This window comes from Taudactylus pleione, unplaced genomic scaffold (genome assembly GCF_031769625.1).
Source record: "Taudactylus pleione unplaced genomic scaffold, aTauple2 ptg000136l, whole genome shotgun sequence".
In the NCBI taxonomy this organism is placed as follows: domain Eukaryota; kingdom Metazoa; phylum Chordata; class Amphibia; order Anura; family Myobatrachidae; genus Taudactylus; species Taudactylus pleione.
In genome coordinates, this window is record NW_028284538.1 from 2,652,822 (window position 1) to 2,664,831 (window position 12,010).

Genomic DNA, 12,010 nt, shown 5'->3' on the forward strand with positions numbered 1-12,010 from the left:
TGCATGATTGGTGAAATGCGAACCATGTGCCCATTGTAGCAGTTTTGCATTAGAGCTCAGGTGTTACAAATACCTTTCCAGGGGAATTTTGACCTTGGTATTTACTGCCACAAAGTAGGATGGGCTTATCATCTCGAACTTCGTCCTCCTCAGCAGAACTGAACACCCGGGACAATGCGTCAGCTTTGATGTTTTTGCTGCCTGGCCGTTAAGTGATCACCAGATTGAAGCGGTCAAAGAACAGCGACCATCTGGATTGACGACAGTTCAGACAGTGAACGGTCTTGAGATAAGTAAGGTTCTTGTGGTCGGTGGAAACTGTCACAGGGAATTTCGCCCCTCCAACAGGTATCGCCATTCCTGCAGAGCCAGTTTGATGGCTAAGAATTCTTTATCACCGACGGCGTTGTTTTCTCTGGAGCTGAAAACTTCCGGGAAAAGAAACCACAAGAGTTCCATTTACCCTGCTCATCCTTCTGCAAAAGCACTACCCCGAACCCGACCGTGCGTCCACCTGTAGAAAGAAAGGCTTGTCAAAATTGATGGCTTCAGGATGGGAGCAGAGATGAAGCACTGCTTTAAGCGGTCGAATGCTTCCCCTGCCTCAGGAAGCCAAACCCGGGTGTCTTGACCCCGCTTAATGAGAGCGCTGATGGGAGATGCCACAGACAAATCGTTCCTGATAAACTGCCGGTAAAAGTTACAAAAACCCAGGAAACATTGTATTGCCTGTAACCCCACTGGATGGGGCCAGTTGACAATGGCGGAAAGCTTCTCCAGTCCGAAATAATGTAATCTAGCAACGCCAGATCCTTTTACTCGAAGGAGCAATTCTCTAAATTGCAGAAAAGCTGATTATTCCAAAATCGTAACATCATTTCACATACGTGATTGCGATGACTCACAATGTCCTTATAGAAGATCAGGATGTCATCCAGATACACCACTACCTACTTATATAACAGGTCTCGAAATATGCTGTGCATGTACTTCTGGAAAACAGTAGGTGTATTGCCTCAACCAAAAGGCATGACCAAGTACTCATAATGACCATCCCGTGTGTTGAAAGCCATCTTCCACTCATCCCCTTCTCGGATCCTGATTAGGTTGTAGGCCAGACGGAAATCTAACTTGGAAAACACACCCCCTTTATGCGATCAAAGAGTTCCAAAATTAGGGGTAGTGGGTACCGGTCCTTAATGGTGATGGCGTTCAGACCCCGGTAATCAATACATGGTCTCAGCCCACCATTTTTTTTCTTAACAAAGAATAGACCAGCTCCTGCAGTTGATTTAGACTCTCTGATGAACTTGAGCTCAAGGTTCTCCTTGATGTATTCAGACACTGCTTGGGTCTCGGAAAGTGAGAGGGGAAACACTCTTCCAGAAGGTGACATATTCCCAGGTAGTAAATCTACATAGCATTCCCACTCCCGATGAGCTGGGAGTGTCTCAGTGGCTTTATTGCTGAATACATCCTTGAAGGATTGGTATGGAGCTGGAAGAGGGTCCTCTGGAGAGATGGATAAACTCTGGATGACACGGTGTGGAGGTTTGATATTTGGCAAGCACATCTGACGGCACTGAATTCCCCACAACAGGATTTGTGGTCTACTCCAATCTAATGTGGGAGCATGCATGCGTAGCCACGGAAGCCGCAGGATAGGACTCTCAGCCGATATCAACTCTCGATAGAGAGCGCCCACTTGCATAGTAACTTCTGTCATCCAGGAGTGGATAATAGTTCTGGGAAGCTTATTTCTGTCTACTCCAATGATAGAGTGACATCTGTAGCGGCACACTATGAATTCCCAACTCCTGAACCTTCTTTGCTGTAATAAAGTTACATTCGGTGCTGGAATCCAAGACGGCCTCGAGAGTCTACATGGTCTTTTCCAATAACAGAATCACTTCATTTGAGAACTGGGAAGGACTACTTTCCTTTGTGGTGTGATAAAATGCACCTAATTTGACCACCCCTCAATCAGTTAGGACCTCTCATTTTCCAGGACGCTTGGTACAAGGAGGTGACCCGGTTCGCCACAGTACAGACGCAGCTTATTTTTAAACTTTCTTTCCTTGGAAGGGAGACTAGACTTCCTGATCGAAGTTGTGAAACGTGGGGCAAGCTTGAAGCTAATGCGTCTAGACTGTTCACTCTCTTAGGCTCTTCCTCTGTGGTGAAAATCTATTTGGATGCACAAAGATATTAGGTCATCCAGGGATGTTGGCAGATCTCTGTATGCCAGTACGTCCTTTATTTGCTCTGAAAGTCTTTACATGAAGGTAGCAACCAGGGCATCGTTGTTCCAACTTAACAAGCAAGAGTTTGGAATTGCACCACATATTGACCAGTAGTCAAGCTACCTTGCTTCAGTTGCAGATGACCCGATGCTGCGGAGGATACTCGTCTGGGTTTGTCAAATACTTTACGAAAAGCTGCTATAAACTTAGAGCTATTATTAACCAGAGGGTCATTTCGTTCCCACAGCAGGAAAGCCCACGCTAGGGCCTGTACCTGGAGAATGTCTCAGCAAGTAATGCATACACCTGTGCTCCTGTTGGGTGACCTGGAAAATGTATCAGTGAGTAATGAGTATACCTGTGCACCTGCTAGGCAACCTGGATAATGTGTCAGTGAGTAATGAGCACACCTGTGCACTTGCTAGGTGACCTGGAGAATGTGTCAGTGAGTAGTGAGTACACCTGTGCACCTGTTGGGTGACCTGGAGAATGTGTAAGTGACCAATGAATACAGCTGCGCACAGCTAATGACCTAGAAAATGTGTCAGTGAGTTATTAATACACCTGTGCCACTGCTGGGTGACCCAGAAAATGTGTCAGTGAGTAATGAATACACCTGTGCACCTGCTAGATGACTTGGAAAATGTGTCAGTGAGTAATGAGTACACCTGCTAGGTGATCTGGAGAATGGGTCAGTGAGTAGTGAGTACACCTGTGCATCTGCTGGGTGACCTGGAGAATGTGTCAGTGAGTAATGAGTACACCTGTGCACCTGCTAGGTGACCTGGAGAACGTGTCTGTGAGTAATGAGTACACCTGATTGAGAACTACTGCCTTACAGCCCCCATACACTAGGCGATGGATTGCCCCATCCTGTGTTTGTATCAGAAATGCCGATCCGCCGGTCGGAAATGCTAATCGCCCATCGATGTTCCATGATCCGTTGGTGGATCAGTGAAATTCTCCATGTTAAATTTCACAGATTTGCAAATCATGATCATATTTTGATCGTGAGCGGCAAATCTGTGATGCAACATGATGGATTTCTACGATCCTCCGATCCGATAGAAAAATTTGCACTCATTTCCAGTCAATTTTGACCAACTCAGAATATTGTTTTCATCCAGCACAAACACGTGGCAATTCAGCCCCCAACATGGCACAAAAGGAAACATATGTTTTCATTACTCAATAGGCCTGAGGGAGACGGAGTTTGTGTGTCGTTGAAGGCAGGGAAAGGAAGGGTCGATTAGTAGTAAATTTAATTACATTTTTTTTATTCCAAAGCAAATTTTTGAGGGAGGAGGGGAGGCATCTGGAGATTGCCTCATTGCGACAATCCGTCGCTGGTGTATGGGGGCCATATGACTCTTCCATTGCAGCTTGGGGGACTGATTCAGAGGTGCGCACTATTGCTGATGTGACTGTGCCTTTTTATGCAGAGTGACTGCGTCTTTATGCTAATGACGCCGCTGATGGACTTGCTATTGATATGCCCATCGGCTGCTGTGCTAATCCACTGCTTTGAGCATTAAGTTGAACCATCATTCGCACCATCAGAGATTGCACCAGCCCAATCGGTGTTGCCCTCATAGCCACAACTACATGCACAGCACAAAAGGCAGGGGACATGTCTGAGCTGCTGCATGTGCAACAGATTGTACAGGCTTTTGACTTGTAAAATCTGCCGATTGCCCACGGCTTTACCTGTGAAATGTAAAACGGCAATAATATTAATTACAGAACTTGCCTGGTTGTGCATCTGATATTATTGCCGTTTTAAATCCTACAGTCAAAACTACAGACAATGGGCCAAATTTAATAGGGTGAGAGTTTAGAAAATGTGAGAGTTCACATTAAAAAAAACACCCGATTTAACTATTATCCAGATATTTTTCCCATTTTGAAGATACAACTCGACCAATATAATAGTGTGAGAGATTACTGCTAAACTCACATTTTCTGAACTCTCACCCTATTACATTTGGCCTAATGAGTAGATTTAAAAAAGGAGCTGTTTCGTAAATATACCCCTAATAGTATTGGTTTGTATAACATCATAACATCACCTAACATGAAAAAGTCCTTTGCGCGATACAGAAAAATTATCGGCTGCTCTTGTGCATATGCTGATTTGTACAGAATCTCCCAAAGTCTCTACTAGTCCCTACAATACATCACATTTATTAATCTCATACACAATGTAAAATTAAGAAACATTCATAATATAACCGGTTCATAAAAGTAAAAGAATATGATATTTTTGGAGTCAGATGGATTAGTCCTGTGGAAATGTCTAATATAATATAGAGACAGTGTATCTCGATCTTCTTTGTGCTGATGCCATCATAGGCAGTAATGACAGAATGTTAAGTTTTAATGAAAATGATCTCGGCGGGGCACAAAAAAGCTAGTAAATATCTATATAAAAACAACAAAAAGTTGTGGCCCTAGCTATAGCAAACGCATGCATCTGGGTCTCAATATCCAGACTTAGGGGGGTATTTATCAAAGCTGGGAGAGAGATAAAATTGTAAAAAATAAATTACCTACCAATCAACTCCTAAGCTGATTGGTTAGTACTTTATCTTGCACAATTTTATCTCTCTCCCAGGCTTTGATAAATACCCCCCTTAGTTTAAGGAATGTAATACCCCTTTTACACCAGAGAAAAAACCTGGGTTTTTGCTGGGTCTACCCGGGTCGCAGCTCAGTGTAAAAGGGTCCCTGAAAAATAACCCAGGTCAAGTGACCCTGCAATCCAACCCAGGTAGCTACCAGGGTTGGACCCAGGATGGACCCAGATAATGGTGCAGTGTAAACGGTGCAACCCGGGTTATCTGACCTGGATCATGCCTAAAATGAGCGGATTGGTGGTTGTGGAGCATTCACCTCCCACTTTTTATGACCTCACAGGTTTAGCAGGGCATACAGGGCTGACCTGGGAGTAACCCAGGGCTACAAGTAATCAGTGTGAACAGGGCTGACCTGGGAGTAACCCAGATCAAAGGTGCAGTGTAAATTCGGACCTGGGTTTTTGGTGGAAAAGAGGTATAACAATCTGCAATAATGCCGGGGTGGACCTTGAATATACCACACTCAGTCAATAGATTAATTAATATGACGCACAGGTAGCGTCGTGCAGTAATGAATGTCCAGCGACAGACTATTCGAATGCTGTAGTAACAGCCGAAGATAATAGGAATTTGAGTGCTGGTAGCTATAAAGAGGAGCACTGACCTGGCGGCTTGTTTAAAACGTGCAGCGGTGGTCTGTTAGCACTTGGGACTCGCGCGGAAACACACTGATTCCGCGTGAACGGCGGAATCGCTGTTTTATTTTTTACTCCGCAAGCTGCGAGGTTCAGGCCGACTGCGGGGACTCATGCGCGGGGTAATCCCTGCTGATTGAATAGCTCTGGCTCGACAATTTAGCTGCGGGGTTGAATACCCACCTTTGGGAGTTTCCGTACAAATCAGCATATGCACAAGCGCAGCCGATAATCATTTTTCCTTTACTCTTCTGTGAAGGTTAGCACACCTTCTTGACATTAACGGCAGCTGTACATATGCAGGTCTAATGGTGCTCAAGCGCCTACGATAGCGCTTTTTACTTTAATATTCTATCTTTTGCGCGATACAGTCTGATAATAATTGTGGCACTGCCACGTTTATTAATACATAGCCCATAAAGCGAGTACAAGACAATTTCAGCTGGTGACACATTTATTAGACTCCCAGATACTGCTAGCAGACAGTAATAGTTATATGTAAGAAACCTGCAGCATTTGTATTAACTAGTGCACTGGTCCTCAGGAACCCAAACGGTGCATGTTTTCCAGATCTCTTTACAGAAACGCAAGTGAAATAATTATCTTCACCTGTGAATATTTTAAAATGTGTCAGTGAGTAATGAACACATCTGAGCATCTGCTGGGTGACCTGGAAAATGTGAAGTGTTTGGCCCCCATACATCAGCAATCGATTGTGGCAATTCTGCAATTTGCAATCGATTGTGTATAAAAATCTGCAATGTATGGGCTTCACAGATTGCAGATTGCAACCAAAAAGTGATCGGAATTGTTAAATCAGATTGTCCAACATATTGGATGTCACAGACGGATTGGGGCTGTAGATTGCTAGTGTATGGACATGATCAGCAGATTTGCAGACCGTTATCAGTAAAATGATGGAGCCTTTCAAGATTGGCAGATCTGTGTTTGCTGCAATCGATCTGCAAATTACTGAAAACGATCTGTAATGTATGGGCGCAGATTGCTAGATTGGGAAATCCTAAAATCGGGCAATAAATCTTCAAATTGTTTAATTGTGGTTTTCAGATTGCTGATGTATGGGGGCCTTTAGGTAAGGAGCCTGTGCAGTGAAGGGAATAAGCTGCTGCTGTGGGGCAGGCATTTGAGGAAGAACCCGGAGGTCTGTGGTGCACACAGATGGCCATGTGGAGAAGAATCTGTTGTGGAGGGGTCATGTCAGAACAAAATCTACACATGTGCAGTGCAGCTTTCTTATTATTGGAGTTGTACGCAAACCATGGGGTTATGCTGTCCTGTTATATTAATAACGGTGGTGGGAGCTACAGTGTCGTTATAGCACAGGTGGAACAGACTCGGGTATCACGTCATTTATTATACTACAGGTGGAGTCGTCTCCAGTGCCCGGGAATTATGTCCTGTGCTTGGTGAATGAAGTCTTTTTATTATTATGCTACAGGTGGAGGATGTAGATGGTAGATGTAGATGGTAGATGTAGATGGTGTAATGTTATTGTAATACAGATGGAGCAGGCTCTAATGTCCAGTTATAATACATATGGCGCAGGCTCTGGTGTCCTGTTGTAACACAGATGGAGCATCCTCTGGTGTCCTGTTGTAACACAGATGGAGCATCCTCTGGTGTCCTGTTGTAACACAGATGGAGCATCCTCTGGTGTCCTGTTGTAACACAGATGGAGCATCCTCTGGTGTCCTATTTTGAAACAGATGGAACAGGCTCTGGTGTCATGTTACTGTAATACAGATGGAGCAGGCTCTGATGTACTGTTCGGCGGAACTATTTAACGATTGGTTAGTGCATACAACTTACCAATCGTTCGCCCGATGTGCCTGGCCAGTAGAGTAATTTGAATATGTCCACCCACTTGTGACGCCATATTCAATTACTTCTGCTGGCGACTATCGGGTGGTCGGCCATACAGACAGCCAGATTAAACAATTGAGATACGTTCAGAGTCCCAACAGCAGGAATTCCAGTGTTCAGAATGTTGACGCCAGAATCCCGACACTTATCAGAATCCCGGCACCGGCATTCTGACCGCCGGGATCTCAAAGCTAAGTATCAGAGTTATTCACTAAGGGGGGAGGGTGAGGTTGGGTTTTGGCACTGGGGAGAGAGGGTCGGGTCATACTTGCCTACCCTCCTGGGACCTGTGATAGGCTCCCGATTTTTCGGGTAACCACCCGCACCTAGTAAAGTGGGCAGAATGGGGAGAATATTCCCAGGTTTCAGTCCGGGCGTAGGGGGCGGGGACTTATGACGTGATTCTATGAGAATTGCGGGTACTTCCGTATCTTCCTGGCCCCTGGTTACGCTACTTGCGTATCGTCACTATTCGGTGAAGATAAGTAAGTAGCGTGAACTTCAGGAAATACTATTCGGACACTTGCGGGCTCGCTACGCTCGCCACGCTGTGGGCGCGGTGGCTCGCTTCGCTTGCCACATGGATATATTCCCCCTCCATGCCCACTTGGATGTAGACGTTGGATGGTAGGGAATGACGGACACTGGCTTATAAGCTTGTGTCAAACGTAATTTCCTACCATCTAACGTCATTCCCTACCATCCAAGTGGGAATGGAGGGGGAATAAATCCATGTGGCGAGCGAAGCGAGCCACCGTGCCCGCAGCGTGGCGAGCGCAGCGAGCCCGCAAGGGTCAGAATAGTATTTCCTGAAGTTTACGCTACTTACGTATCTTCAACCCACATCCAGCAGGGGGCTGCAAAGATACGGAAGTACCGAATTGCGTAATTTGTCCCGCCCCCTAATTAAATATGCGGCGTTCATGGCAAATTCCCATGAGGGGAGTGGCTTCATTTTGTGACTCATCCAGCCCCGCCCCCAACACCGTCCACCTGCTTCTCCTCCCCGGACTTCTCCCAGGAAGGGAATATCAGAAGTCGGTAAGTATGGGTTAGGTTTTGATTACTTACCTAGAGCTGCCAGGATTGTAACCTGGTCAGGATGCCCGCGTCTGTATTCTGACCGCCGGGATCCCGAGCGCCAGCATCCTGTACCCATCCTGAAATGATATATCTGCTAAATATATCGTCACCACCCACAGCCTATACGAGCGTGCAGGATGATGGTCGCGATGGTCTTGACCATCGCCAGTGCGATCAGAAGCCTGCGGTTCAGTTTCTCAACCGCAAGGCCAGGAGTGATTTTGGCTCTATCAGTGGGGCCGGCTTCTGACGCCCCCGGCACGCCCACCAAAGGGGGCGTGCTGTCAGTCAACATCGACAGCACGTCCCCTTTGATCAGACACGAGCGAAGGAAAGTCCTTCACTCGTCGCGTCTCGCGCATGCGCACGGCGGAGCACCTATTTTGAGCTCCTATCTCCGTCGTGCGCATGCGCAGTGCACACCATCGACCCACTTGCGAGCGGACAGCCGCTCGCGAGTGGGTCTGAATCAGGCCCTACGTTGTTCACAGACATATCGGGTGCGCACACCTGCCAACGCATCATCGATATATCATTTGTTGCTTGAACGATAAATCGTTATGGTGTGTATCCAGCATTACATTATCCTATTGTCTTATTTCAGCAGCAACAAACAGCTCGTTTTCCCACCACACACTGACAGCAGCCCCGCCTCGCTCTCACTACCCCGCCCCCAGGCCTCAAACGCGCCTAGGCCCCTGTTGCCGGGGCGACCCGATGCGCCAGACACGTAAACGGTGACGCGGCGGGGACGCAGCGGGCGCACTGGGCGTGTGCGCGGACTTCCGGTTACGTCACGAATTCTCCTCCAGGACCGAGGAGGCACCGGGAGCAGCGGGATGAGTCGGAGAGAGGCGCCGGGGGAGATGGGGAGCCGCCATTGACCGGAGCGGCAGACTAGCTGGAGATCTAGCGGATAGGGATTCACCTTGTGGGGGCGCCAGAGACAGGTGAGCGGGGGAGGAGGAGGGGACAGGGCGCCACACAATGGGCTGCAGCCCAGGAGTTGCACGTACGTGTGTGGCCATACCCTCCTGCGCAGCAAACAGCTGGCACATACACCAGGAGCAATAGGACAGGGCACTTATAAGGGCTAATCCATGTCTGTGTCACTCTGGTGCAGTGGGTAAGGACCACAGGAGCCCGGATGAGCACAGTATCTACCTACCTTGCCACTTGTCACTGACACCAGTGGAGTCACCCAGCAGCAGCGGCTGATGGTGGCCCCAGTGGCATTGTCATGGCTGTTTCTGGCTGCAGAAAACAAAGAGTGGCCCGCAGGGTCTAGCTGGGATCTGACAGTGTCCGCCAGGCCTGCGGTGGTGTGAGCAGTCACATGAGAAGGCGATAATAGTAATAATCCTGTAAAGTCAGCCATAGGCCCGTCAGCAATGTGTGCCCGGGCGTGTGGGGTGACAAACTGGGTGGCCATTGGGGCGTCCAGGCTGGTTACCTACGGCTTTTTCCGGGGCCTGACGTTGCTGCATGAGGGTAAGGGCATGCGCCGGCTCTCCGTTTGCCAACATGCATAATAATAATAATGTTAGTACATTTACGGTGTTATCCAGACATTAGCAGTCGTTTTTCTGAATCGTATCCAGTAATATGGGCATGTGTTCCAGTGGGGTTGGGAGACGTTACCGTATGTTGGTAGCACTATTTGTATTAAAATGTCTTATTAAAACGGCACAAGTACTGTTAACCCCATATGGAATTTTAAGGTTGGGAATTAGAGGAATATTAACAAACAAACATTAAAGAAAAGGGGGAAAAGGAGCAATACGTGCTTAGAATAAATTATACATTACTTGTGTTGATATCATTTTTTAGACTTTAAGATGTAAAAGTCCATAAATGGTTAAAATAATGCACATGCTCAATGTACCTCTCAAAGCCACGAGAAAAACTGTGAGGAAATAAGAATAAGAAGCTTATTATATGCTCAGTATTCGAGTAAAGCTTTGTTACTTTTAACACCCGGATAGTTTTGCCATTCTGACTTCATGAAAATTCAATTTAAAACCATTATGAAACACTGACAGCTGTCAATTTGACATCAATCAGCAATACCTGAACATTTCAACTAACATGTTGGTTACTTCCACAGCACATAGTAGAGCAGTGTTGGCTAACCTTGACACTCCAGCTGTTATGGAACTACATAACCCAGCATGCACTGCTACAGTTTTGCTATTAGGGCATGCTAAAACTGTGGCAGGGCATGCTGGGATATATAGTTCCACAACAGCTGGAGTGTCAAGGTTAGCCAACACTGTAGTAGACAGTTACATAGTCGGATAAATATACCTTTCTTATTAAAAATGTGTTTTTTACCACTCCTTGCCATCCAGCATTTGAAACGTATTTTGGTTTTTCACCCCTTCAGGTGCCCATATACGGTGCGATAAAGCAGCCGATCCGACGGATTGGTACGATATTGCTGCTCTATTGTACCGTGTATGGGCATGATATCGGACAGAGCGTGCACCCTTGGGGTCATACATCGCAGTTCCAGATCTTACTGCAGGTTCAGTTGATCTGGGGATGTGATGTGCGATCCCATGCAGCGCTATGGGGGGGCTTATCGGGCGGTCGGCCACCCGATCGCAGTGTGTGGGTGGACCGCCCGATATGTCGGCCGTCGGATCCCCCGTCTCGTTGTAAGGTGCGTATCGCAACGTGTATGGGCACCTTAACTAATAAAGTGGTACAAATCTGTTACTAAATTAATATGGCATGCATGGCCAGTGTTCCCAACATATGGTCCGTTATAGCTTTACTCCCTGGCATTTGGTTTACCATATCCCTTCCCCCAATCCTAGTCATTCTTCAAGCCTATCTCTCAATATTTTGTTACTGATGGCTGTGTTTTAGTATTAATGTTGGCATACACAATACAGTATGTTGGCAAACCTAATGCTGTGAGTATGATCATTAATTAGTGATTTTAATGCTCTTCCCATTCTACTTGCATACTGTAATCCAGACAGACCTGCAACTGAATGAATACAGTGACAAATGTTAGGGTGCATACACACCTGTACGATATCGGCCCGATTTAGCCAAATCGGAACGACAAATCGGGCATATCGTGCAGTGTATGCCCAATTTGCGCGTACCCACGGTCGCATGCGATATCGTGCGATTGGCTGTGCTGCTCAGTCAATCATACGATATCGCATGTGAGCCTGTACAAGTTAATGAAGGACGGAACAGTGTGTACCGGCAATCATGCGATGTCCAGGGTGAAGGCAAATCGCCCTGAACATTGGCACGATTGCCGGTCGTTTAGGTGTGTACCCAGCCTTACAGCTTCTGTAGGGGTTGATTCCTTTAGTTCTTATGTACCTCCCAAGCTGATATTGCTTTTTCTGGTCATTAGCCTTGACATTTCAGGAGCTACGCTTTGGATGCACAATCTATTAATCCATTAAGAAGCTTTAACATCTATGAGTGTAGATGCCAATCCATAAGTGAAATATCCTTTTTATGGATTAATTCCAAGTACTTTTTATTCTTGTTTTTTTTT

General features: G+C 46.5%; 1 protein-coding gene across 3 annotated transcripts in view; it reads left to right on the forward strand.

Moving 5' to 3' along the window:
- The first annotated feature begins 9,175 nt into the window (after nucleotides 1-9,175).
- MAPK8 (mitogen-activated protein kinase 8) overlaps nucleotides 9,176-12,010 on the forward strand; it is a 37,717-nt gene continuing 34,882 nt past the window's right edge. The window contains exon 1 of one of the 3 annotated variants that reach the window (XM_088473495.1): nucleotides 9,176-9,431. The gene's annotated coding sequence lies outside the window, so the exon portion shown is untranslated. The remainder of the gene's footprint in view (nucleotides 9,432-12,010) is intronic. The other 2 variants (XM_088473494.1, XM_088473496.1) reach the window with 2 other exon arrangements.